General features: G+C 42.0%; 1 long non-coding RNA gene across 6 annotated transcripts in view; it reads right to left on the reverse strand.

Annotated features, from left to right (window-relative positions):
* Window positions 1–5,920: 5,920 nt before the first annotated feature.
* The window catches only part of LOC103796215 (uncharacterized), a 42,723-nt gene continuing 25,005 nt past the window's right edge, over window positions 5,921–23,638 (reverse strand). For 4 of the 6 annotated variants that reach the window (XR_013523300.1, XR_013523298.1, XR_013523302.1 and 1 more), the window contains exons 4-6: window positions 12,277–12,368; window positions 9,267–9,382; window positions 5,921–8,625 (exon numbers count right to left, since the gene is read on the reverse strand). This is a non-coding gene — a long non-coding RNA (uncharacterized LOC103796215). Of the gene's footprint in view, window positions 8,626–9,266; window positions 9,383–12,276; window positions 12,630–23,638 lie in introns of all 6 variants that reach the window. The other 2 variants (XR_013523301.1, XR_013523299.1) reach the window with 2 other exon arrangements.

Below are 23,638 nucleotides of genomic sequence, written 5' to 3' on the forward strand. Positions count from 1 at the left end.
TTTTTCTTTTTGTAGAGTGTGGCTTATTTTTTGCCACATAAAATTTATAAATATGTAATCAAAGATATCAATCTTTTCCTTTGTAATTTCTGTCTTTATCAGCTTGCTTACAAAGTCCTTCTCAGCCTCAATACTTTAGAATAGCCATATCTTTTTAAAATATTTTTACAATTTTGTTTTGTACCTTAAACATTTTATTTTATTTATTTTTTTGAGACAAGTTCTCGTTCTGTTGCCCAGGCTGGAATGCAGTGGCATGATCATGGCTCACTGTAGCTTTGACCTCTTGGGCTCAGGTGATCCTCTTACCTCAGCCTCCCTAGTAGCTAGGACTACAGGTGCACACCACCATGCCTGGCTAATTTTTAAATTTTTTGTAGAGATGGGGTTTCACCATATTACCCAGGCTAAATATTTTAAAGCAAATGGAATTTATTTGGGCATATGACAGGTAGGGATTTAACTTTATTATCCCCTAAATTGTTAGCCCATTTTCCAGTATTTATACTGAGTAATGCATATTTTCTGTATGATCTGAGGGTCTTCCTTCATCACATGCACCAGAGGTTTTTAAACTGTGTTCCACAGAGACACAGAGTTCTCCTTAGTTACTTCTGAAGTTTCTTGGGGAAAAAGAGGGGAAGAAAAAAGGCTAGTCTCTTTCTCCAGCTATTAGTGGAACATCTCTATTCCTTTTTTTGCTTTATATGTTGGAACTCCTTGTTAGATTTTATTTGAAGAAAGAATTCATCTTCCTTCAAATTAGTAATATAATTCTTAAAAAGTAAATATTTAAATCTGTTTCTGGCCCTTTTAATTTCTTCTATTGCTCAGTCTTTCTTTTTCTGCACCAGTTTTACAACTTAAAAAATTATGAAAGTTTTCAAACACACAAAAATAGAGAAATAATAATATAATGAAACCCCATATGCCCATCATTAAAAGTCAATAATTATCATGATCTTGCCACATTTGATTCATCTATCCTTTTTCTTTTTTGCTTTTAAAAAATTTTTGCCAAAGTATGTTTTCTCTTTTCTTTCTTGCCTATCCTTCTTTTTTCTTGTCTTCCTTCCTCTTTCTCTTCTTTCTTAACAATTTGTTTTCTTTTCTTCAATTTTCTTTTGTCCAGTCATCCTATCATTTCACCCACACATACTTCAGTATGCATCTGTTTTTTTAAAAAATGAAAAAAATGTTTTGTTACATAATCAAAATGCTGTTGTCACACTTAACATTCAAAATAATTCTGCAGTATCATCTCATACCCAGGCCATAATCAGCTTTACCAGATTGCCTCAAAAATGTCTTTTGAGAATGGTTTGTTCAAAATAGAATCCAGACAAAATCGTTCTATCTCTAGTGTTTCTTTAGAGCAACCTCTTCCCACCTTTTGTTTTTAGCCATTGGCTTGTTAAAGAAAACAATGAGTTAATCATTGTTATTTAGATCTCTTATGATCAAGGAAAATCTTGATTCTCCTCTTCATTCCACCTCCTCTTCCTTCATTCATTAGGACACTAATAAGCCACCCCCAACTTTTCAGACCAAAGGGCAGAGCAGTTAACACCAAAGGGGTGCTAGAGCTAAGGAAGAGTCACCCACCCCTGTGTTTGGTTGGGACTGAACTTGGCCAGAATGTGCTGGCCCCCACTCGTCAGGGCTTGCCTGGGGGGAGGTATGGAGTGGCCAATGTTGCAGTATTTCTTACATAGAGAAAGGGTATCTTGAAATATTATTGTTCATGCTTTTCTTTGCTACACTTTTTCCACTTGACCTTTTCCCTAGTAAATTAGTGGCATTGCCTAGAGGAGAATTAGGATTGGTACAACTGGAATGCTAAGAGCAAGAAACAGTCAGAATAAAACAGTCAATGTTCAGTTTTGGAACTTTAAAATAGCCTCTTGAAGCCTACATCAAAAACAATAGTTTTGAAAGCCAAAGCCTTTTATTTGCAGAGAACCGGGTTTTGTTGAGAGAAGAAAGGCCTCTTGAGAATCAAAAGGGAAGGCCCGGAAACATTAGGGATTGGGCTTTAACCACAGTGGAAAGAGACTAGAGGGAGAGCTGGACTAAGCTTCCTTCATCCTAGTTCTCCGGGCTGGGGGAGAGCAGGGACCTATGATGTTGCGGGGAGGCCTTGGGAAAGAGCCCAACACAGAGGAGGACATCAGCATGGAGAGACTGCAGATCAGTCCTAGCAAACTTGTGCAGGCCAATTAAATGCCTGGAGCTCATCCCCTGCCATCTAAGTGAGTCCCAGTGTTGCCTGAGCCAAAGAGCCATTCTTTTTACTACTGCTGGAGAGCTTTCTTCAGGACCAGCCTGCAAGTCGTGCTCAGATGGCCCAGCAGACGTGATTCTTGCCTGTGCGTAGAGGCGTTGTTGAACCTTACCCACATTGCCCTACATGGCAGAGGACACTAATAAGCCACCCCCAACTTCTTAGACCAGAGGGCAGAGCACTTAACACCAAAGGGGTGCTAGAGCTGAAGGAAGAGTCACCATCCGTGTGTTTGGGAGGGACTGGACTCTGGGGAGGCGTACTCTACGGCATTCACAAGTCACAGGTGGGAGGGGATCCCGCAGCCTTGTTTTGCTCCTGTCTTCTGGCCTAGTTGGTAACCTTTTGTCTCAATGTAATAGGTTTGTTCCACCAGATACAGCAGTGATCCTTAACCTCTTCTGCCTATTCAAGTCATGTGAGGGAAGCTTTAAAAAAATCTTGATACCAAGCCTTATCCCAAACCAATTGAACTGGATTGCCTGTGCATGGGGCCTAATGCCATTGTGCAACTGCAATATTTTATCTTTGTGAAGCCACTTAACTTTGTTTGGCCCACACATTGTCCCCATACAGCTATTTCAAAAATGCACGCTGGTGGTGCTAACAGACTAAGAACAAGAGTTTATTTATTTGTTTGTTTGTTGTAGATTGAGGGTTATATCCAGTCAGACAACCAGAAACAGAAGGGTTAACTGCAGCCAGTGGGGGAGGTGTTCGGAGAGAAGACAAGCTGCAGGTGATGGAGGAAGGCGAGCCCCAGCTGAGGGGGAGGTAACAGGCAACAGGTGGTTGTACTGTAGGGTGTTGGCATCAAGGAGGAACAGCATAAAATGACAGGGCATCAGGCATGGCAGGGAGCACAGCAGCGTGCATTCTAGGAGCAAACTATAGACAGGCCCCAGAGAGGTTCCAGTCAGAGGAAGCAGATAGGATTGGAATTATTCCTTATTATGGGCCTAATTGTGTCCCTCACCCCATACACCAAGTTCATATGCTAAACCCCCAACCCCCAGTACCTCAGAATTTGACTGTAGTTGGAGATAGGCCTTTAACGAGAAAGGAAAATTTTCTTTAAAGAGGAAAGGAAAATTTCTTTAAAATTTTCTTTAAAAATTAAAACTCTAAAGAGAAAGGAAAGGAAATTAAGGGAAAATAAGGTGTGGTCCTCAATCTAATATGACTTGTGTCTTTATAAGAAGACTATGGGAGGACACAGAGAGAATACAGCCATGTGCCAGCCAACTAGAGAGATTCCCAAAGAAACCAAACCTGCTGACACCTTGACCTTGGATTTCCAGCTTCCAGAACTGAGGGAAAATAAATTTCAGCTGCTGAAGCCACCTAGTTGGTGGTATTTTGTGATGATGGTCCTCACAAATGAATGTACTTTTATTGAAGGGATTGGCGAGAACAGGACAGGGTGACAGTCCTAGAGACGTGGTATTGTGCTGGATTCAGCACTAGACATGCAACAAGAGTTAGGGAATCTGGACAGGGTAAGGGAGTCAGGGGAAACAGGATTTCATGTATTTGTTCAATCAGTGTTGTTTTAGATCAACAATCTGCTCCATGCAGGGTGCTGTTCCAGACACTGAGTAGCCTGCCATTGCAGTGGTCCAGAGAAAAGATGATGTTCATTTAGATTATGACGATGTCAGTGGCTGGGCTGATCTGACACTCAAACAACCCAATGTGGAGGTGATGTCATTTAAATCTTCCTGATCAGGCAGGTACCTATTTGCAGAGGGTTCCAGTAACTTCATTTTCAAAGAGGGAACTGTGCGAGCAGAGACCAGGCAGGTTATTTATAACTAAACTAGGTATATGAATTTTCTCTTTGAGAGAGAAATTTTTAGTTTAGTTTTTACTGGCACCTAGGTTAGCAAATTTAGATGTTTGCCCAGATGTCTTCATCTCATGCTCTTAAATTTAACACATAACATTCCAACTTGATCTTAACTTTATTAGTTTTTCTAAAACATCAGAGTTTTAGAAACCATGTTTCCATGGAAAACACAAACATTTCCAGGCAATAACCCCATCATCTGTGCCACTGCAGACAATCATCAGATAAACTTCCTTAATTCACACCACATCTGCTCTCCCAGCCCTAGATGACCTTGAGTGCACGCGCGCGCGCGCACACACACACACACACACAGAGAGAGAGAGAGAGAGAGAGAAAATGAAACTACAAATTATTTTTTTCCCAAAATAAGCATCTAACCCAAATTGCCCAACCAATTTTCTATTAAATGAAAGACAAATTGTCAAGACCAAATCAGCCAACTTTTATTAAAAACTGGGAAGTCTTTCAAAAGCTTATAGGGTGAACCGTCACGTTAAACGTGACAAGTAGATAATAGGGAGAGTTGCATCTATATGGTCCCTGTTTATCCCTTTTACATTCCGATAAGTGGAGACTGCTTGGGCACAGGCATCTCTCTCCGCTTCATCGCTATAGAGGACCCTTTCTTCACCCCATAACTTGAAAAATTAAGGCAATGTGAGAGCCCAAGATATGCCAACTGATTTCTAGGGTGGCCTTGTTTCATTTGGCAGGCAGGGAAGTGGTATAGTAAAGGACACAGGCTTTGAAGTTAGACAACTTTGAGTTTACACACAGACTCTCCCTCCTCCTAGTCCTGTAATTATGGGCAAATCTCTTAACCCAAGTCTCAGTTTCATTAGCTATAAAATGGGGATAGTAATATTTACCTTATTGGCTTGTTGTAAGGATGGATGATATAACATGGATGAAAGCATCAACCCCTGCCTGGCAGTGTAGTATAAGCTCATTAAATAGCAACTCTGTTTAAGAGTAACGACTAAGGATGCTGTGGTTTTTTTTTTTTTTAAAAAAGCACCTGTTCTTTCTCAATGCCAGAACACAAAGGTGAAGCAGTGGATATGCCGCTTCTCCTTAGATTAATCATCTTTAAAATGAGGACATGGCATCAAGGACCTCAGAGATTCCTCCCCTCTGACTCCAGCCTTCTAAGGTCTTATAATCAGGGAGAAATGAACATCGAAAAGTGGGAAAAATTAAACCATCTTTCTGACTAGTTCCTTGGGAGACTCAAGCTGTGCTTCATCAGTACTTTCAGTTCCAAAGAGTGTAAGATCAAGTCAGCTCAAGAGAGCAGGGCTTGGATGAGGAGGCCTGGGTGGAGAGTACCGGTTAACACTGCAAAAACAATTCTTTCTTCACAGTAATACGACAAGAGCAAAGGGTACATTTGACCTTTTCAAGATTTTTAAAATGCAAAATACAAGGTATGCACATAATCTTGTTTACTGACTGATCCTTTAAAAAATCTGGCATATTAATAACTCCACTTAAGATACTGAAGATGGGAGCCAGAAGGAAACTTGCTCTTTCTGAACAATGACTGAGAAGGGAATTCTAATGAATATTTTGGCACACATATCTCATTTTCTGGCTGCTTTAGGACCCAAGAGCCAGGAGGTCATAATTAAAGCCAATAATGGCAACTCCAGATAGCCCACATATTTTCCTGGTGCTGTCAATTCTCTGCATTAAATGCTTTCACATTGTATTTGTGGAGTGTAGAACGTACACACAGAGGGAGAATTAAATGTTGATGTGAAATTTGGAATATTTGCTGCAAGTTGCCCCAAAAGATATTGTTTATTACATTGAAAGGAATTATACAATGTTTTCCTTATTAGATAATCTTAAATGACCCTTTCTGGGCTGAGAGCTGTGAAGTTTGTCCTTCTTTAAGTTGTCAGAACAAAATCGTATTTTGTGCAGACAAAGAAAACAAAAAAGGTGTTTGGGACTGAGGCCGCATGTCACGTAAGTAAATGAACTTATTCTACCTCCACTGCACCTTTTAGGAATGTTCTCTTTGGTCACCAGGAGTTATGCTGCTATAGAGTTAAAGCTACTCTACTCACTTTTCTGTCAATTCTACTTCCAAAAAGAAAACTCACAAATACATGTTTGCAAAATCTGTGTGCGATCCTGGAAACCAAGTCCTCAGCTTTATCTTTTTCCTGAACAATCTTTATTTTTAAAAAAATAATAATTCAAAATCCTCCAGCCCTACCCCTACCTTCCTCCATCCCTCCATTTCTACTTTAAATGATAAGATAATTTCCTCTTATAAGGAAATTAAGCATCTCAGCCTGGGCAAGGTATCTCAGGCCTGTAATCCCAGCATTTTGGGAGGCTGAGACAGAAGCCTTACTTGAGGTCAGGAGTTTAAGACCAGCCTGGGCAAGATAAAGAAATCCCCCTTCTTTAATCTAAGGGGGAAAAAAAAGTATCTCAGTCTAAAGTGTGTCTGAGAGAGATCTGAATCACCATTTTGGGATGGAACAAACTGACCAGTCACTTCTTAAAGGCAAAACTGGATTTGCTCTGCAAAACAATTCAGCAAAAGCTTGGGTTCTAAACTCCAGTGCTGCACTGTGACAATGGAAACTTTCCAGCCACAACTTGGAAGCTGGGAGCCAAGCACAATACTAAGTCAAGGAAGATATTTGAGGCCAAAACAGACAGTGGTCTTGGCACTGCCTGCTCCTGAGCCCAAGCTGCAGCAGCTGTGGGGTGGTGATGCAGCTTTCAGAGACCTCTAAATCTCTAAGTACACCAGAAACCAGATTTTATTAACTCCCATTTTCTCCTCCACTTTTTTTTTTGCTCCCACATTTCTGCCATGGATTATATCATAATAGACAGTGAAAATGCCGTCAGGTGCATACTCAGTTCTTAGGCATACTTCCACTTAATCATACTCAGGTTTCTTTGAGGGCCTCCACATTGCGAATGAGCAACACCTTGATACTGGGAAAATGAATATGAAACTCGGCCACAGCCTCTGTGATCTGGTCATTCAGTGGCAGTCACTTTCCAGCTTGGCCTACAGAACCAGGCAGGCCTCTGGCCTGGGGGTGGGGGTGTCGTGTTCTTTTGTCAAAATGAATAGAGCCCACATGAGAAGATGCAATACCCTTCACGTTACAAGATGTTAATGTGCCCGTTTCTGGGCCAGCTGGCTGACTCAGAGAGATTATTCGGTGACACTTTGTTTTCATTCCAGGCCAAAGGGTAAAAAAAAAAAAGTAAAGCTTTGCTGCCACCTGCTGTTTCTTTAGGAATAAATTCTTAAAGTGGTTCTAGGTTGATCATATATTGGTTTATCTTAGCCAAGTGCCTTGAAGAATTTGGTGGATTTGGGAATATATGTTTATTTAGTTGTGTACCAGCTGGACGGTCATTTCCTAGGATGAACTGTTGGGCCACATGGGTGGCTTCTCTCCTTCAGGTCATTAAGTCCTGCCTGCCCCATCCCTTGCTGAGACTCAGGAGGAAAGGGCAGACCCCCTGATCCCAGACAACCTTCCAAGGGAGTGCACATGAGGCTCTGATCAGTAAGGCTCCAGAGCAAAGCCTGGGAGGCTTATAGGTTTGAGTGTCTTTTCCTTATGGACCAATGACGTCTGAAGAGTATAACAGCAGGTAAATTCCATTCCCCAAGCACAGACTGTTCTCCACTGGGTGTATCAGTGGGTGGTATTCCTTGGAATTGCCTCTCAGAAGTGCTCTTCTCAGCTGTAAAGGTGGCTGTAAACCTTGGGATGAGGTTCATTTGTGGTGTCTCCAAATCTTTTATCTTTGTCTTTCTTGAAGGAACTGAGGCAGATTAAGGAAGAGGGGTCCAGAGGAAAGTAAAGGGTAGCTCAGTTTGAGTCACACCCAGGTGAGAGTACTTGAGCTCAGGTTAGATGATGAGAGGGATGAGTAAAACAGTGGCTCCTTGGAGCTCAAATAAAGAGCACTAGAGAGTTAACATAGTCATAAACTTAGATGGGCTTGATAAAGCCCTTAGTCATCTTAATGGAGGCATCCAGAGGACAGAGGCTGCCTTGCCTTGACTATATTAGTAGCTTGTTGCTGCTCCAAATCAGAAAGTGGGATTTTCCTTTTTGCCTTCTTCGGGAAGATCCATTTGTATGTAAATGAGTTCCTTTTGATTGCAGTCATTGTTGTAGTTGAGAATTCTTTCAACCAAGATATTTTTCTTGGCAAAGATTACTGAGTCTAATAAGTGTGCTTTCGTATAATTCTAAGTGACTTTTCTAAAGTCACCTAGATCTGGGACTTCTTAGATGAACACAGAATGAAGTATTAAGAAAATGACACTTGGTCTTTTCTTCTATCCAAGAGAAAAGGCATTTGAGTGGTAACTGATAAGCATTGAAGGTAAGTGATGGCTTATCACTGCGTCTGGCATTATAGCTGGCACATTTATTGACTCAGTGATCAAACTTATCACCCGTTGTTCTTCTCAGAAGGTTCATGAGACCTGTTGGGGAGGGACAGGGATAGAAAGGAACAGAAGGAAGAATCTCAGAGTTAGTCAGGGGGAGAGTCTGTAAATGGAGTGAACCACGGGAGCTAGCATGCTATGGTACAACCAAAATTAATACTGTATATGGCAAAATATACATGTGTATTGCATATAAAGTATACACAGTTCCTAAAATGATCAAACAAGGTTTGATTCTCCCTTCTGTGTCTCATTCCCTAAATATTATGATTGTTAATGTATTGCACAAGCTTGACCATGTTTAGGCTTCTTGCATTTTCTTGTTTATGTTCCCGTTGTTCTCCCTTAGAATTTTGTAAAGGCTCTGGAAAAGCTCCAGCCTGTTTCAGCTATGTGAAGAAGAGCTCAGGGAAGGAGTGTGTAGAACACTAAAGAAATGTCTGTCTCCTCACAGGTAGGGCGCTAGCATGATGCCATGGCAATGGGAAATGAAGCGGGAGATTTGAAGCAGGAAGGAAAACTCAGGACAACTGGGTTGGGATAGTGGTATCAGCTTCTCCCAGCCTCCTAAGGACTCTCTTGACAGTTGTTACGCCTTGAAGGTTCTGCCTGCTCCTGACCTCCCTGCCCCAGGAAAAGAAGCAACTTCTCAGGAGAATGATGAGGTTGGTGCTTACCTGTGTGCCTCATTTGAGTAGCATGTGAGCGCCCCATTCTTTGCATGTGTTCATTCTTCTCCCCTTAGAAATCTTGTCTCAGCCGAAAGGTCAGAGCTGAAAGTTCCAATCTGCGTCTGCACTCCGGGATAGAGAAGAAAGTATAGTAATTGCCAGGAGAACTGAAGATGACCTTAAGGCAGGCCAGGTGACTGGTGAGCTCTACCCTTCACAAGGCTACCAGAGCTCTAGCCTGGCCAATATTATTTTGCAGGGGAATTTATTAGAATCCCTGGTGACTAAATGAATATGGTCATCACTATTTCTACAAACCTGTCTTCTGACAAACATATATTCCTGCTGGATGGTGTCATGACATGATTGTTTCTTGAGTGTTTTACATACCAATTATTGCCCCTCCTGTTATGGCCAGTAACTAGGATGCTGTCAAGAAAAGACAGTGGGACTTCATTGAGCTTAAAAAGAGCATTTCAAAAACATTGCATTAGCCTTTTGTCCTTTCAGTCTGTTTTTCCTAGAACAAATGTAATCTTAGTTGCTACAAATTCTGTTTAAAATAGCTCTTCTGGTGAGTCACCTAAAGTTAACTGCAGATTTGATATTGTTTTAGCCATGTCAAGCGTGAAGTGTTAGCCAAGTCCTAGTAACTAGTCATGGGGGAAGCTGATGATATATGTGATATCACATGTGTTTTGAGGATGATCCTATAATGTCCAGAGGGAAAGAAATGACCAGCATGAGCTGGTCAGCATTACACATCTCAGAACAGGCTGCAAGAGCTTCAGGAGCAAAAGGAGTGTTCTCCTTAGGCTCAGATGCTCACATGACCCAAGACACGGAAGATTCTGCCCACCATTGACCTCTCACTCCCTACAAGTGGTCAGAAACTCAGGAAAATCTCTGAGGCCATACAGAAGTGCCGAAGGACCTTGCAGATGTTCTGAGCAAAAAATGAAAGCTTTAAACAGAATATTATGCCATGGCTTGAAAGGTCATTATCTAGTTCACACTTACATCAGACTATAAATATTGTCAGAAAAATGAATATGTTTGCCAGGACCATGAACAGTAAAATAGCTCAAAATAGGCCACAGAAACCCTCTAGGCCAGTGTGGCCATGGCAGGCCATGACACTCAAACCTGACGCTGCCTTGTGAGGGACCTCAGCAGGAACACGATCCAACAGCTGCTTATCGTAAAATTTATACTCAATGGATCTCAAAAATTGCAAAAGCTTTCAAGTCATGTGAGTTAATTTTGTCTCCCTCTTGCACCAGGTAGAAGTGGAACAGGGAGACTCATGCTCCTTAAATGAGGTCCCCTGTCAGAGACCAGCTGTCTTATGGCCTCTGAATACTCTGCCATCCCCCCTACCTATACTATAGCTTGGTGTCCAGTTAGCACTGAACAGAAGCTGCTCTCCTGCTGTCTCCACCCACTGTTGGCTAAAGCCAGGTCACCTCCTGCCAGGCAGTGGCTGGGTGAAAGTCCAGAGCAGCTCTCCTGAATAAACAAGTCAAACAAAGGCAGTTCCCAGCAGTGGATGGGGCTGTACTCCAGAAGTCTATTTGCAAATCTGTCCTTTGGAACTCAGATGTTCCCTAGGGGGAGCAATGTTATGCACTGTGGCAAGGTTCCCAGGCTAGCCCACACCTCTGATTTAATCCAGAATAGACCTGGAAAGCAGTGCTCTAGGACTCATCATTATGGGTAATACATTTGCAGTCTCTGCTCTTCTGTTTATAAATAGTTGCTGAGCTAGGCATGGCCCCAGGTGATGTGAAGGTTCAAAGCTGCCTCAGCTTTGTCGAGTAGGTAGTTTTAGTGGCTCCTGGGTACCAGCACAGTGGCTGAGATTTTCCCAGTCTCATGAAATCCTTGCACCTCTTTCCCATCTACATGGTTTAGGCTGAAGGTAAAGGGATGACCATTCCGGCTTTTCTTTGGTTTGTTTCTTCAAGAGAGCCTGGTGTAGGGAAGGGTGAGAATCTTGGCCCCACTATTACCCAGCAACATCTCCAAGCTTCAGTTTCTTCTCTGAAAAATGGGATAATATGTAGCTAAGAGGGCCTTGGAGTTGTTTCTCTGGGTAACTACCATGACTTTTGTTAGGGTATCCACATCTCCTCCAATAGACCATTCCTCTCCCGAAGACTCAGGCCTAGTGCAATTCCATTTTAAGGTCATTATTATAGAACCAGTGATGGGTGCTGGCCTAACTCAGGCCAATAAGCTTGTATAAGTTTACTGGCTTATTTCCAGAAAAACAAGTTTCCTTTCTCCTGCTAGATAAGAATGGGAGATATATGTGGTCTCAGTAGCAATAGAAAGCCACTTTGAGACTAAAACACGGACAAGCCCTAGATGGAAGCTCTCGTTGTGGATGGCAGAGTGGAGAGATGGAAACTAGAACTCCCTGATAAAGTGGTGGAACTCCTAAACTGACCCATCCTCAATCCTGTTATACTTCCACTGTTTCAAATGTGTAAACCAATCATTTCCTTCACTTTGTATCCCATAGTGAGTTGAGCTTTCTGCTCCTTGCAGTGGAAGACATCTTAATCAATACATTATAGCACAGGATTTACTGTGAGTATTAAATGAGATATAGCATTCACAGTATCTGTCTCATGCTGAAAAAAGAAAAAAAAATCTGTAGTATTTAGTACAGAATTTATATAAGACCCCTGCCCTTCCAATCCAAGGGCATTAATGGAAGAGACCACAGCTTCTCAGGCCTTTGTTGGATAGGGAAGAAGAGGGCATGTGTAGGCTCCAATAAGACCTTAACCTGGTTTGAAGCATGAGTATCTTCCCTAGGCTGGAAAGGTAGCCCCTCTGTACTGGCTTCAGTTTTAGGATCAGCCACTTTATAGGGAGTGGATCTTGTAACCTGGGGTTTCCCTAGTCCTTGGCAAGTATACATATTGAAGAGGGTTGGGGGACAAAGAGAGAAGAGAGAAGAAAGGAGAGAAGCATGATTTGCTGGTGCAATAATGAAAGGTCTTACCTATCTTTGGGATTGAGAATAATCTCTCCTCTCTTTCTCCTTTTTCCTCCTGTCTTCCTTACATTTTTTCCTCACTTCCAGTTCTCATTGAGCTGAAGAAGAAAGGGAAGTCAAGGCTGGGATGGATCCCTGGCAAAGAAGTGGAAGTATATACTAGAGGGAGAAAAGGGAGCTTGTATAAGCTAATTCAGATGAGTTTAGATTCCAGCGTAGCACACATCTCAGTTTTCTGACTAAATGGTGGCTTTAGACTCCTGTAGGAGGTTGGCAAGGCTGGTTTCTTGGAGTTTTTGCATGAAGAGCAGGAAACTAGGCAGAGCAGGCTGGTTCAAGGATGAAGGATTCTGTTATGACTAATAGGAAAGAGGAATCATTTGGAGTACACATAGCGGCTATATGTCACATTTCAGTCATTTCACTACCCCCAATTTAGCCCAAGTCACCAGGGAGAAGATACTGCAATAAAAGAAAAAGTTAACGAAAAGCTGACATTATTGAAACCTGAAGGAACTTGATTCATAAGACACCATTGCTTTGTAATTGTGCTATATTAGAAGGGTGGAGCGCATTTGTCCTAGTTTAGCATACTTCTTTTGAGAGTACACTAGAACACAGGATGGAAAAGGAGTGTGAGAAAACATTATTTCACAAAAGTAGGTCAAGGGTACCATGTTCCAACTGTGAAATGGATGCCTAGAAATGAAAATAGAACTCCAGTGTGGTCTGACCAGAGCAGGATTGAGCTGCCACCCTTTTATCAGGACACTAGATTTATGGCTGTGGTCAAGAATTGCCCTAGTCTTGTTTTTTATCGGTCACATTCCAATAATGCCTCATAATGAATCCATGGTCAATTAAAAATCCAGTTGTTTTTCACATGAACTGCTGCCAAGTCAGGAATCCCTATGCATTTGTGCTGTTGATTTTCTTTGAACTAAATACAGAACTTTACAATGATTCTTCTTGAAAGTCAGGCTGTTCGGATTATTTTGTATCTTGCTTATTTTATATATTAGCTATTACTGTTAAACTTTGTCCTTACCTTCTTTGTCATTTAAGACATTTATAAAAATATTGACTAGGGCCAAGTGCAGTGGTTCATGCCTGTAATCTCAGCACTTTTGAAAACCAAGGCGGGAGGATTGCTTGAAGCCAGGAGTTTAAGACCAGCCTAAGAAACAAAGTGAGACCCCATCTTTACAAAAAATTACAAATAAAATTAGTTGGGTGTGGTGGTATGTGCTTGTAGTCCCAGCTACTTGGGAGGCTGAGGTAGGAGGATTGCTTGAGCCCAGGAACTTGAGGCTGCAGTGAACTGTGATTGCTCCACTGCTCTTGTTCCAGCCTGGGTGACAGAGTGAGTGTGTGTATGGCTATTCAGTCAGTGGCCAAAACATCTCACGGTTTTTTTTTTTTTGAGACAGGGTCTTACTTTGTTGCCCAGGTTGGATTGCAGTGGCGTAATCTCAGATTACTGTAGCCTTGATCTCCAGGGCTCAGGTGATACTTCCACCTCAGGTTCTTAAGTAGCCAGGACTACAGGCACACTCCACCATGCCTAGATAATTTTTGTATTTTTAGTAGAGATGGGGTTTCGCCATATTGTCCAGGCTGGTCTTGAACTCCTGGCTCAAGTGATCTGCCCACCTTGACCTTCCAAAGTGCTGGGATTACAAATGTGAGTCACTGTGACTGGTCTTGTGGTATTTTTACACCACTTTTCCTCCGCACCGTATTCATCTCTGGATCATGAGGTGCATTGTGTATTTTCTTTATGAAATCAAGTTACACTGACTCTGGCATTTCCACCCTGACGGCCTGGCACTGGCCTAGTATCTTGCATGTAATAGGCTCTCAATAAATGTTTGTTGAATTAAAATGAATTCTGTGAATCATCAGCATAATAAACACATATTTAAAAGAAGGAAATGAGGCATGATTCACTGATGAACCACTTGGGTGCTCAGTGCTCTTTATATTCTTTTTTTGTTGTTTTAAGTAAAAATGTAAAAATGTCACACATTACAGGAAAATAAAATGTCAACTATGATTGACAATTTACATTATGCCAACTATCATAATTATCAATACCCATAATTATAATTTTTTTCTTTTACAAAAAATGTAATCAAAAAACATAATCAAACATAAAGTTCTGCCACTTTTGGACCTAGGATAGGAAAATTGATGGGCTAAATCTGGGGTAATGAAATGACCGAAACGTGACTTACAGCCACTATGTGTACTCCAAATGATTTCTCCTTCCTATTAATTATAACAGAACCCTTCATTCCTGAACCAGTTATATGTAGCTTCATTTTAAAATTTAATCTATTTTGGCTACCTTTCTATTACTCAATAGAATTTCGTTGCTTGAATCTTAGTCTCTTCTAAGTGTTTAACACATTGTCTGTTTAAATTCATTAGGTTCTGATATAATAATCATTTGTTTTCAAATTATGTAGTTAATCTATTTTTTTTTTTTTTTTTTTTGAGACAGGGTCTTGTTCTGTTGCCAGGCTGGAGTACAGTGGTGCTAACATGCCTCACTGCAAGCCTTGACCTCCTGGACTCAAGTGATCCTCCCACCTCAGCCTCCTGAGTAGCTGGGAGTACAGGTGGGTGCCATTATACCAGCTAATTTTTGTACTTTTTGTAGAAATAGTGTCTTACTATGTTGTCCAGGCTGATCTTGAACTCCTGAGCTCAAACAATCCTCCCATCTCGGTCTCCCAAAGTGCTGGATTACAGGCATGAGCCATCATGCCCAGCCTAATCCATTCTTCCTAATGTATATTAAACACCTATCATATGCTAGACCTTGTGTCAGAACATTGAGGAATTAAAAAGAAAATCTGGGCAAGGACCTGGCCCTCCAGAAACTTGGAATCTGATAGAGGTCACAAAATAAGCACATTTATAGTATTGGAACAAGGCTCTCTGTGTTAGGGTCTACTACAGGGAGTGTGCCATGTGCTCTGGGGCCTTGATTAAAACAAAGCATTTTAATTTTCTCTCTCATGGGACTCCCTGGAGCTTGAAGCAGCAGCCAAGAGATGTTCAGACACCTGAGGCTTTCATCACAACCAAAGTTCTTCTGTCACTCTTGGACCTAGGATAGAAAATTGATGGGCTCTCTGCCTTCGGACAGCTCCCATTTGGGCAGTGTGTGAAAGAAGAGGCACTTACTTTGGATGAGGGTCCTGTGCCCCTTCCTTTTTTCCATGACCATCAGGTAGGCCATGTGGTCCTGATCACAGATACCCTGACAGAGGGAGAAAGAGGAAAAGACCAAAAAACAGAAAACATGAAAAAGCAGAAACACTCTTAGGGTGACCTTCATGAAACCTCACCTCTGGAATTCATACTTTGTTATAATCCCCTCTCCTTGAGTGTGGATGTGGCCTGTAGCTTTTCTACCTAGCAGAATATAGTAAAGGTGATAAAATGTATGTGATTATTATGTTGATATGATATTAATATCAGTGCAATCTTGCTAAACTGCTCTCTTGGCTTGGAGAAAGGAGATGGCTATGTTGGGAGCCGCATGCACCAAAGAACTGCGGGCAGCCTCTAAGAGTTGAGGGAGCCCACTGGTTGACAGGCACCATGAGACTGAAGCCCTGAGTCTTATTAATGCAACAACAGGAAACGGAATTCTGCCAACTGAACTCTGAGTGAGTTTGGAGAAGATCTTTCCCTAGACCAGCCTCAGATGAGATCACAGCCTTGGCTGACACCCTAATTACAGCCTTGTGAGATCCTAAGCAGAAAATCCAGCTAAATCAAGCCTGGACTCCTGAACCACAGAAACTGAGATAATAAATTTGGGCTCTTGTAAGCAGTTAAATTTGTGATAATATGGGTAAACAACAATAGTTAATTAATATCCTAATAATCTCTTTTGCCTTCCGTAACAACTGCAGGAGAAAAAAATGATCATAGGGAAGGGAGATTGGAAGCAACCTCTCTCTATGAAGAGAAGAAAATGACCAGAGAAAGAACCTTTGCTGTGAAACTACCACATTCATTCATTCATTCATTCATTTGTTAAAGATGTTAAAGTAGAGATATGTGTATCAATCAGCCTTCAGGGAAGGCGATTGGCAGGGACTGAATTGTGTTTCCCTGTGTTAGTCTGTTTTCACACTGCTATGAAGAACCACCAGAGACTAGGTAATTTATAAGGAAAAGGTTTAATTGACTCACAGTTCTGTACAGCTGGTGAGGCCTCAGGAAACTTACAATCATGGTGGAAAGGAAGGCAAGCATATCTCACATGGTGGCAGGAAAGGGAGGGTGGGGGAAATTGCCTAACACTTTTAAGCCACCAGATCTTGTGAGAACTTGCTATTATAAGAACAGCATTGGTAAAACTGCCCCTATGATCCAATCACTCCTACCAGGTCCCTCCCCCAACATGTGGTGGTTACAATTCAAGATGATATTTGGGTGGGAACACAGAGGCAAACCATATCACTCCCCAAATTCATATGTTGAAGCCTTAACTCCCAGTACCACAGAATGTGATAGGGCCCTTAGCTGGATGTGGTGGCAGATGTCTAAACCCCAGCTACTTGGGAGGCTGATATGATTAGCTTTGTGTTTCCACCCAAATCTCATCTTGAATTGTAATCCTCAGGTGTTTAGGGAGAGACCTGGTGGGAAGTGATTGGATTATGGGGGCAGTTTCCCCTGTGCTGGTCTCATGGTAGTGAGTGAATTCTTTTGAGATCTGATAGTTTTATAAATGGTAGCTTTCCCTGTGCTGACACACACTCTCTCTCGCTGGCTGCCACGTAAGACATGCTTGGTTCCCCTTCCACAATGATTGTAAGTTTCCTGAAGACTCTCCAGCTATGTGTTATGCTGAGTCAGTTAAAGCTCCTTAATTCATTAAACTTCTCTCCTAAATCAAATGTATAAAATGCATTAAAAAGAAGAGGATTTATAAAGAGGATTTCTTTGGAAAAGTTGTGCAGCGAGTTTTATTTCCATCAACCCTGAGGAATAAGGCTGATGCTTTTCCTATCACCTCAGGTCAAGGGAGAAGGGATTAAATAGGACCAGCCTGAGAACTTGTTATGTATCCCCTACCATTGTGGGGTAGGAGGATCTATATTGGACTTTCATCTAGCTTCTGCCTAGAAAATTTAAAAGATGGAGATGGTTTGACTAGAGGCTCGAAACTTGGGAGTAAAGGGGAGATGGTTGACCTGGGCAGCTTGCTCTTCTAGAGTTTGTTGTGAGCAGACAGTATGTGAATGTTTAAGAACTATGGTATGACACAGGAGAATTAAACTGGGGGAAGCATCTGAGTTGAGTAATTGAAATGTTACCTAAGCTGAGAAGGGCAGAGTATGGAATTCCAGGCAGAGGGACCAGCATATGCAAAGGCTCAGTACAGAGGCACAAAAAGGTCTAGAATGTCCGGGGAAAAGTAAAATGTTCAGTGTGACTGGGGTGTCATTTGGAAGTATGAGGAGAATAAGAAATTGACTTGGGAAAATGTCCTAAGCAAATGCTGTTTGTTCTTTGTTTTTTGGGAACTAGGGAATTACTGCAGAGTTTTTTTTTTTTTTTAAATTGATATACTTTATTTTTTACAGTAGTTTTGGAAATATAGAAAAACTGAGCAAATAATATAGAAAGTTACTACATAGCCTCCTAGTTTCCCCTATTATTATTATCTTACATTAGCGTGGTCCATTTATTACAATTAATGAATCTATATTGATACACTTTTTGTCGTTGTTTAAGACAGAGTCTCACTCTGCCATGCAGGCTGGAGCACAGTGGTGCAATCATTCACTGCAGCCTTGACCTCTCTGACCCAAGCAATCCTCCCACCTACTGAGTGGTTTGGATCACAAGTATGCACCACCAAACCCAGCTAATTTTAAATTTTTTTGTAGGGATGGGGTATCACTATGTTGCCCAGGCTCGTCTTGAACTCCTGGGCTCAAGTCAGTCTCCTGCCTCAGCCTCCCAAAATGTTGGGATTATAGACATGAGCCACTGTGCCTGGCCTTATATTGATATACTATTATTAACTGAAGTCCATCATTCATTCATATTTCCTTAATTTTTGCCTGATGTTCTTTTTCTATCCCAAAATCCTGTCTAGACACTACATTTTTCATGTCTCCTTTTGCTTCCCTTGGCTGTGACAGTTTCTCAGACTTTGTTTTCTTTTTTTGATAAATTTGAAAGTTTTGAGAAGTACTGGCCAGGCATTTTGTAGGATGCCCCTTTATTGGAATTTTTTTGATGTTTTTCACAGGACAAGACTGGGGTTGTGGGTACTCTGGGTTTTAAAGACCATTGGTTTGTGTTTTACAAAAGTGATATGGGGCCAATGTGGAAGGTGAACTAGTTCAAATTTATTAAGTCAGTACCCTTTGATTTTCAAGTCCTGCAATGGCTTACCTTCACCATTATTAAAACAAAACAAAACAAAATAACTCATTCCTTAATATGGCTCACACAGCTTTCCAGGATCTGGACCGGGTCTGCCTCTCTGACCTCATCTGCTGAGACTCTTCTCCCACAAGCTTCGCTTCCCTCCCCTTCCCTCCCCTTCCCTCCCCTCCCCTCCCCTCTCCTCCCCCTCCCCTCCCCTCCCCTCTCCCCTCCCTTCCCCTCCCTTCTCCTCCCTTCCCTTCCTTTCCCCCTCCCCTTCCTCGTCTCCCTCCCCCTCCCTCTCCCCTCCTTCCCTTCCCTTCTCTTCCCTTTCTTCTTCCCTTCCCTTCCCTTCCCTTTCCCTTTCCCTTTCTCTTCCGTTTCCCTTCCCCTTTCCCTTTCCCTTCCCTTCCCTTCCTTTCCTTTCCATCTTTCCTTTTTTATTTTTTTGAGATTGAGTCTTATCCTGTTGCTCAGGCTGGAGGGCAGTGGCATGATTGTAGCTCACTGCAACCTCAAACTCCTGGGTTCAAGCAATCCTCCTGCCTCAGCTTCCTGAGTAGCTGGGCAGCTGGGACCACTGGTGTGTGCCACCATGTCCAGCTAATTTAAAAAAACTTTAAAATTTTTTTTTGTAGAGAGGGAGTCTTGCTATGCTTCCCAGGCTGGTCTTGAACTTCTGGCCTCAAGTGATTCTCCCGGCCAGGTATGGTGGCTCACACCTGTAATCTCAACACTTTGAGAGACTGAGGCAGGAAGATTACTTGAGCTCAGGATTTGAGACCAGCTTGGGCAACATGGTGAAACCTTGTCTATATAAAAAGTTTTAAGTTAGCCACATGTGGTGGCCCATATTTCCAGCTACTTAGGAGGCTGAGGCGGAAGAATCACCTGAGCCCAAGAGACTGAGGGTCACTGCAGTCTGGCCACATGGGCTCAGGTGAATCTTCTGTGATCTGGCCACTACACTCCACCCTGGATGATGGAGTAAGACACCGTCTCAAAAACAAAACAAAACAAAAGATTCTCCTGCCTCCATCTCCCAAAGTTCTGGGATTACAGTGAGCCATGGCATCTAGCCCTCTGTTTCTATTTCTTGAAGGTACTAGTAGTCCAGGTAGAATATGAGTTGGGTTAGAGGAGGACGGACAGATTAGAAAATATATATGTGGTAGAACCGACAGGATTTTGCTGATTGAATCAATGATATTAAAAAGAGATAATTTGAGCATAGTTCTGAGATTTGTAGTTCAAGTGACTTGATAAACAGTTGTGCCATTCACTGAGGTGGAGAATACAGAAGTTTGGAGGGGGAATATCATGAGATCACCATGACATACTGAGTTTGATTTGCCTGTGGGATATCGAGGTGTTCCTGTCCAACAGGAAGTTGGAAATCATGAGTCTGAAGTTTAGGAGAGAGGTTGGAATAAGTGTAATTGGCAAACAAGAGATTGTGGCAGGGACTATGATTATTAATTCAACTGGGATAAACCCAAGGGATATATTTGCAGTAATTTAAAGCCTTGGCAGCAAATAGTTGAATGTGAACTTCAGGTCAGCAGAGAAATTAAATTTATTTTGGAGACTATCAGGCAAGAGGAGGCCAGGACTTTGGGGAGGATTTTGTGGTCTTTCTACTCTCCAGGCTTAAACTCAATGCTGCTTCTTTTCTACTAGAATGAAATTCTGAGACTTAAAAAGGCTGCTGTATTAACCAATTAACATAGCCTCAGAAAAAGTAACAGAGAGGTTCGGGGCTTCGGCAGAATGGCATAAGCAGAAAACAGAGTGCTAGATAGGCCAGGTTATGATGATATTACTCCCAGGTATGTTGTTTCCCTAGAGCCTTTTTTTGTTTGTTTGTTTTGTTTTTAAAGACATGGTCTCACTCTGTTGCCCAGGCTGGAGTGCCGTGATGCAATCGCAGCTCACTGCGGCCTCAAACTCCTGGGCTCAAGCAATCCTGCCTCAGCCTCCCAAAGTGATGGGATTACAGGTATGAGCCACCATGCTTGGGCAGTTTCCATATAGTCCTCATGTCACTATAGTTACATTTTTTTTTTTTTTTTTGAGACAGGGTCTCAGTCTGTCGCCCAGGCTGGAGTGGTGCTGGTATTGTTTTGGCTCACTTCGACTTCCCCCTCCTAAGCCTAAGTGATCCTCCCACCTCAGCTTCCTTTGTAGCTGAAACTACAGGTGTGCACTAGCACACCCAGCAAGCTATTTTATTTTTTTGTAGAAGTGGGGTCTTACTATGTTGCCCAGGCTGGTTTCAAACTCCTGGGCTCAAGCAATCCACCTGTCTTGGCCTCTCAAATTGCTGCGATTATAGGCGTGAGTCACTGCATCCAGCCTATATTTACATTTTTAAAAATTACAAAAGTAATTCATGGTTGGCAGATGCTGTGAACTGGCTCACTCAATAATCATCCCAACTGCCTTCTCTGTTGACTTTTTCTATTATAGAGGCTGCAATCACAATCTAAGACAGCTTGTAATATAATTTGCTAAGTAAGCAGATATCCCTGAGGTGGCCTTCCACTTCTGAATAAAAAGGCAAAGACTCGTAAGGAGAAGCATTTTTGCCCTTCTGACCCTCACCCTTCCTGGAGCTTTAGATCCAATGTGGTAGCAGCAGCCATTTTGTTACCAAGAGAATGAAAGCTGAGAGTTAAGTGTGGTGGAGCAGAAGGGTGGAAAGATCCTGATTCCTTGAGGACGACCTTTAGCAACTATGCTGGTTTGGGCCCACCCACTTCTGGATTTTGTGTTGTGTTTAAAAAACACCTTCACTTTTTGTTTTGTTTTGTTTTTTTGAGTCAGGGTCTTGCTCTGTTACCCAGGTGGGAGTGCAGTGGTGCAATCATGTCTCACTGCAGCCTCAACTTCCTGGGCTCAAGTGATCTTCCCCACTTAGCCTCCTGAGTAGCTGGGACTACAGGTGCATGTCACCACACCTGGCTAAGCCTTTATTTTTTGAACTAGTTAGTAAAGTGGCTCTCAAACATAGCTACCCATTAAAATCACCTGTGGAGTATTAAATTTCCCCAGTGTTATGCTCTCCTTATATACCATCAACTGAATAGTAATTTTTGGTGGTAGGACCTAAACCTCAATAATTAGAGACAGGATTTCATGCTGTCTCCCAGGCCAGAGGGCAGTGGTGCAACCACAGCTCATTACAGCCTTGAACCCTTAGCCTCAAATGAATCTGCCGCTTTAGCATCCCAAAGTGCTGGGATTACAGGTGTGAGCCACTGTGCCCAGTCCTAGCCTCAATAATTTAAAAAACTCTCCAGCAGATTCCAATGTGTAGCCCAGATTAAGAACTAGTGATTTAAACCACCTTCTTTGGTTGTTACTGCTTTTTGTTATTCCCAGCTGGATACATTTGTAGTTAATACATATTTTGGCTGGGCGTGGTGGCTCACACCTGTAATCCCAGCACTTTGGGAGGCCAAGGCGGGTGGATCATGAGGTCAGGAGTTCAAGACTAGCCTGACCAATATGGTGAAACCCTGTCTCTACTAAAAATACAAAAAATTAATGCCGGGTGCGGTGACTCATGCATAATCCCAGCATTCTGGGAGGTCGAGGTGGGTGGATCACGAGGTCAGGAGTTCAAGACCAGCCTGACTAAGATGGTGAGACCTCATTTCTACTAAAAATACAAAGTTAGCCCGGTATGGGGGCAGGTGTCTGTAATCCCAGCTACTCAGGAGGCTGAGGCAGGAGAATTGCTTGAACCCAGGTGGCAGAGGTTGCAGTGAGCCAAAATCATGCCACTGCACTCTGGTCTGGGCGACAGAGTGAGACTCTGTCTCAAAAAAAAAAAAAAAAAAAAACCAATTAACTGGGCATGGTGGTGGGTGCCTGTAGTCCCAGCTACTCAGGAAGCTGAGGCAGGAGAATCGCTTGAAGCCGGGAGGCGGAGGTTGCAGTGAGCTGAGATTGCACCACTGCACTCCAGTCAAGGCGACAGAGCAAGACTGTCTCAAAAAAAAAAAACCAAAAACCAAAAACCAAAACCAAATACATGGTTTGAAGCTGTATTAAAAAAATTGAAGCATATAAGTTCTCTGCTTTCCAACCAGCTCCATTTCTACTCCCATCCCTAGCAGAATCACAATCCTCAGATTGCTGTGCCTCTTCAAAATTTCCTCTCTGCATCTACAAATACATATTAATTTTCTATTACAAAAATCCTTCCAGAGGCCAGAGAAGCAACATTGCTGTATACTTTGAAAAACTAGGACAGTGCTGACTTCAAGTATTCTATCTCCATAAACCACCAGAACATGTGGGAAATGTCAATATTTTAGCATCTAAACTCTAACTTCCAGCCTGCCTTTTGTAGTCTGAAATATCAAAAAATATTTCACTGATACAGCTTAGTTTTCCACTTTAGATGTTTTAAAACTTGTATACAACTTTTTGTCTATGATTATTTAACTGTGAGACACAGAGGATGTTGAAAATGATGTTTCTGGGCTTCAACATATGGAAACTCTCATTTTTTTTGTAGTAAAGTCCTCTTCTTTGAACTCCTGCCTTAAGTTTCAGTTATTTGAAGGTAGGTTCTGTTGAAGAGACATTATCTTTGAATAAGAAGCATCATATTTTTTGTCCTATATTGTTTCATTTTAAGTTGAAAATCATATTGAGATCTAAGATAAGTTGACATTGGCACATAATAACATTTTCAGCAGCCCTCTTGCACCTGTTATATCTAAAAATGTATATTAAAATAACCCTCTGTTGAAAAGACACAGTTCCAGGTTAGGATTTCTATAGGAACTGGAATATTAATTTTGGGGGTTTACAATGTAACTTGCAAAAACATATGTGAATTTGTTTTATCATACAAGGCAGAATCGCATGATGGTTCCAGAATGAGAAGGTATGGGTTCTATTCCCAGCTTTACTACCTAATGGCTTTGTGATTTGGAGCAGGTTA

This window comes from Callithrix jacchus, chromosome 10 (assembly GCF_049354715.1).
Source record: "Callithrix jacchus isolate 240 chromosome 10, calJac240_pri, whole genome shotgun sequence".
NCBI lineage: Eukaryota > Metazoa > Chordata > Mammalia > Primates > Cebidae > Callithrix > Callithrix jacchus.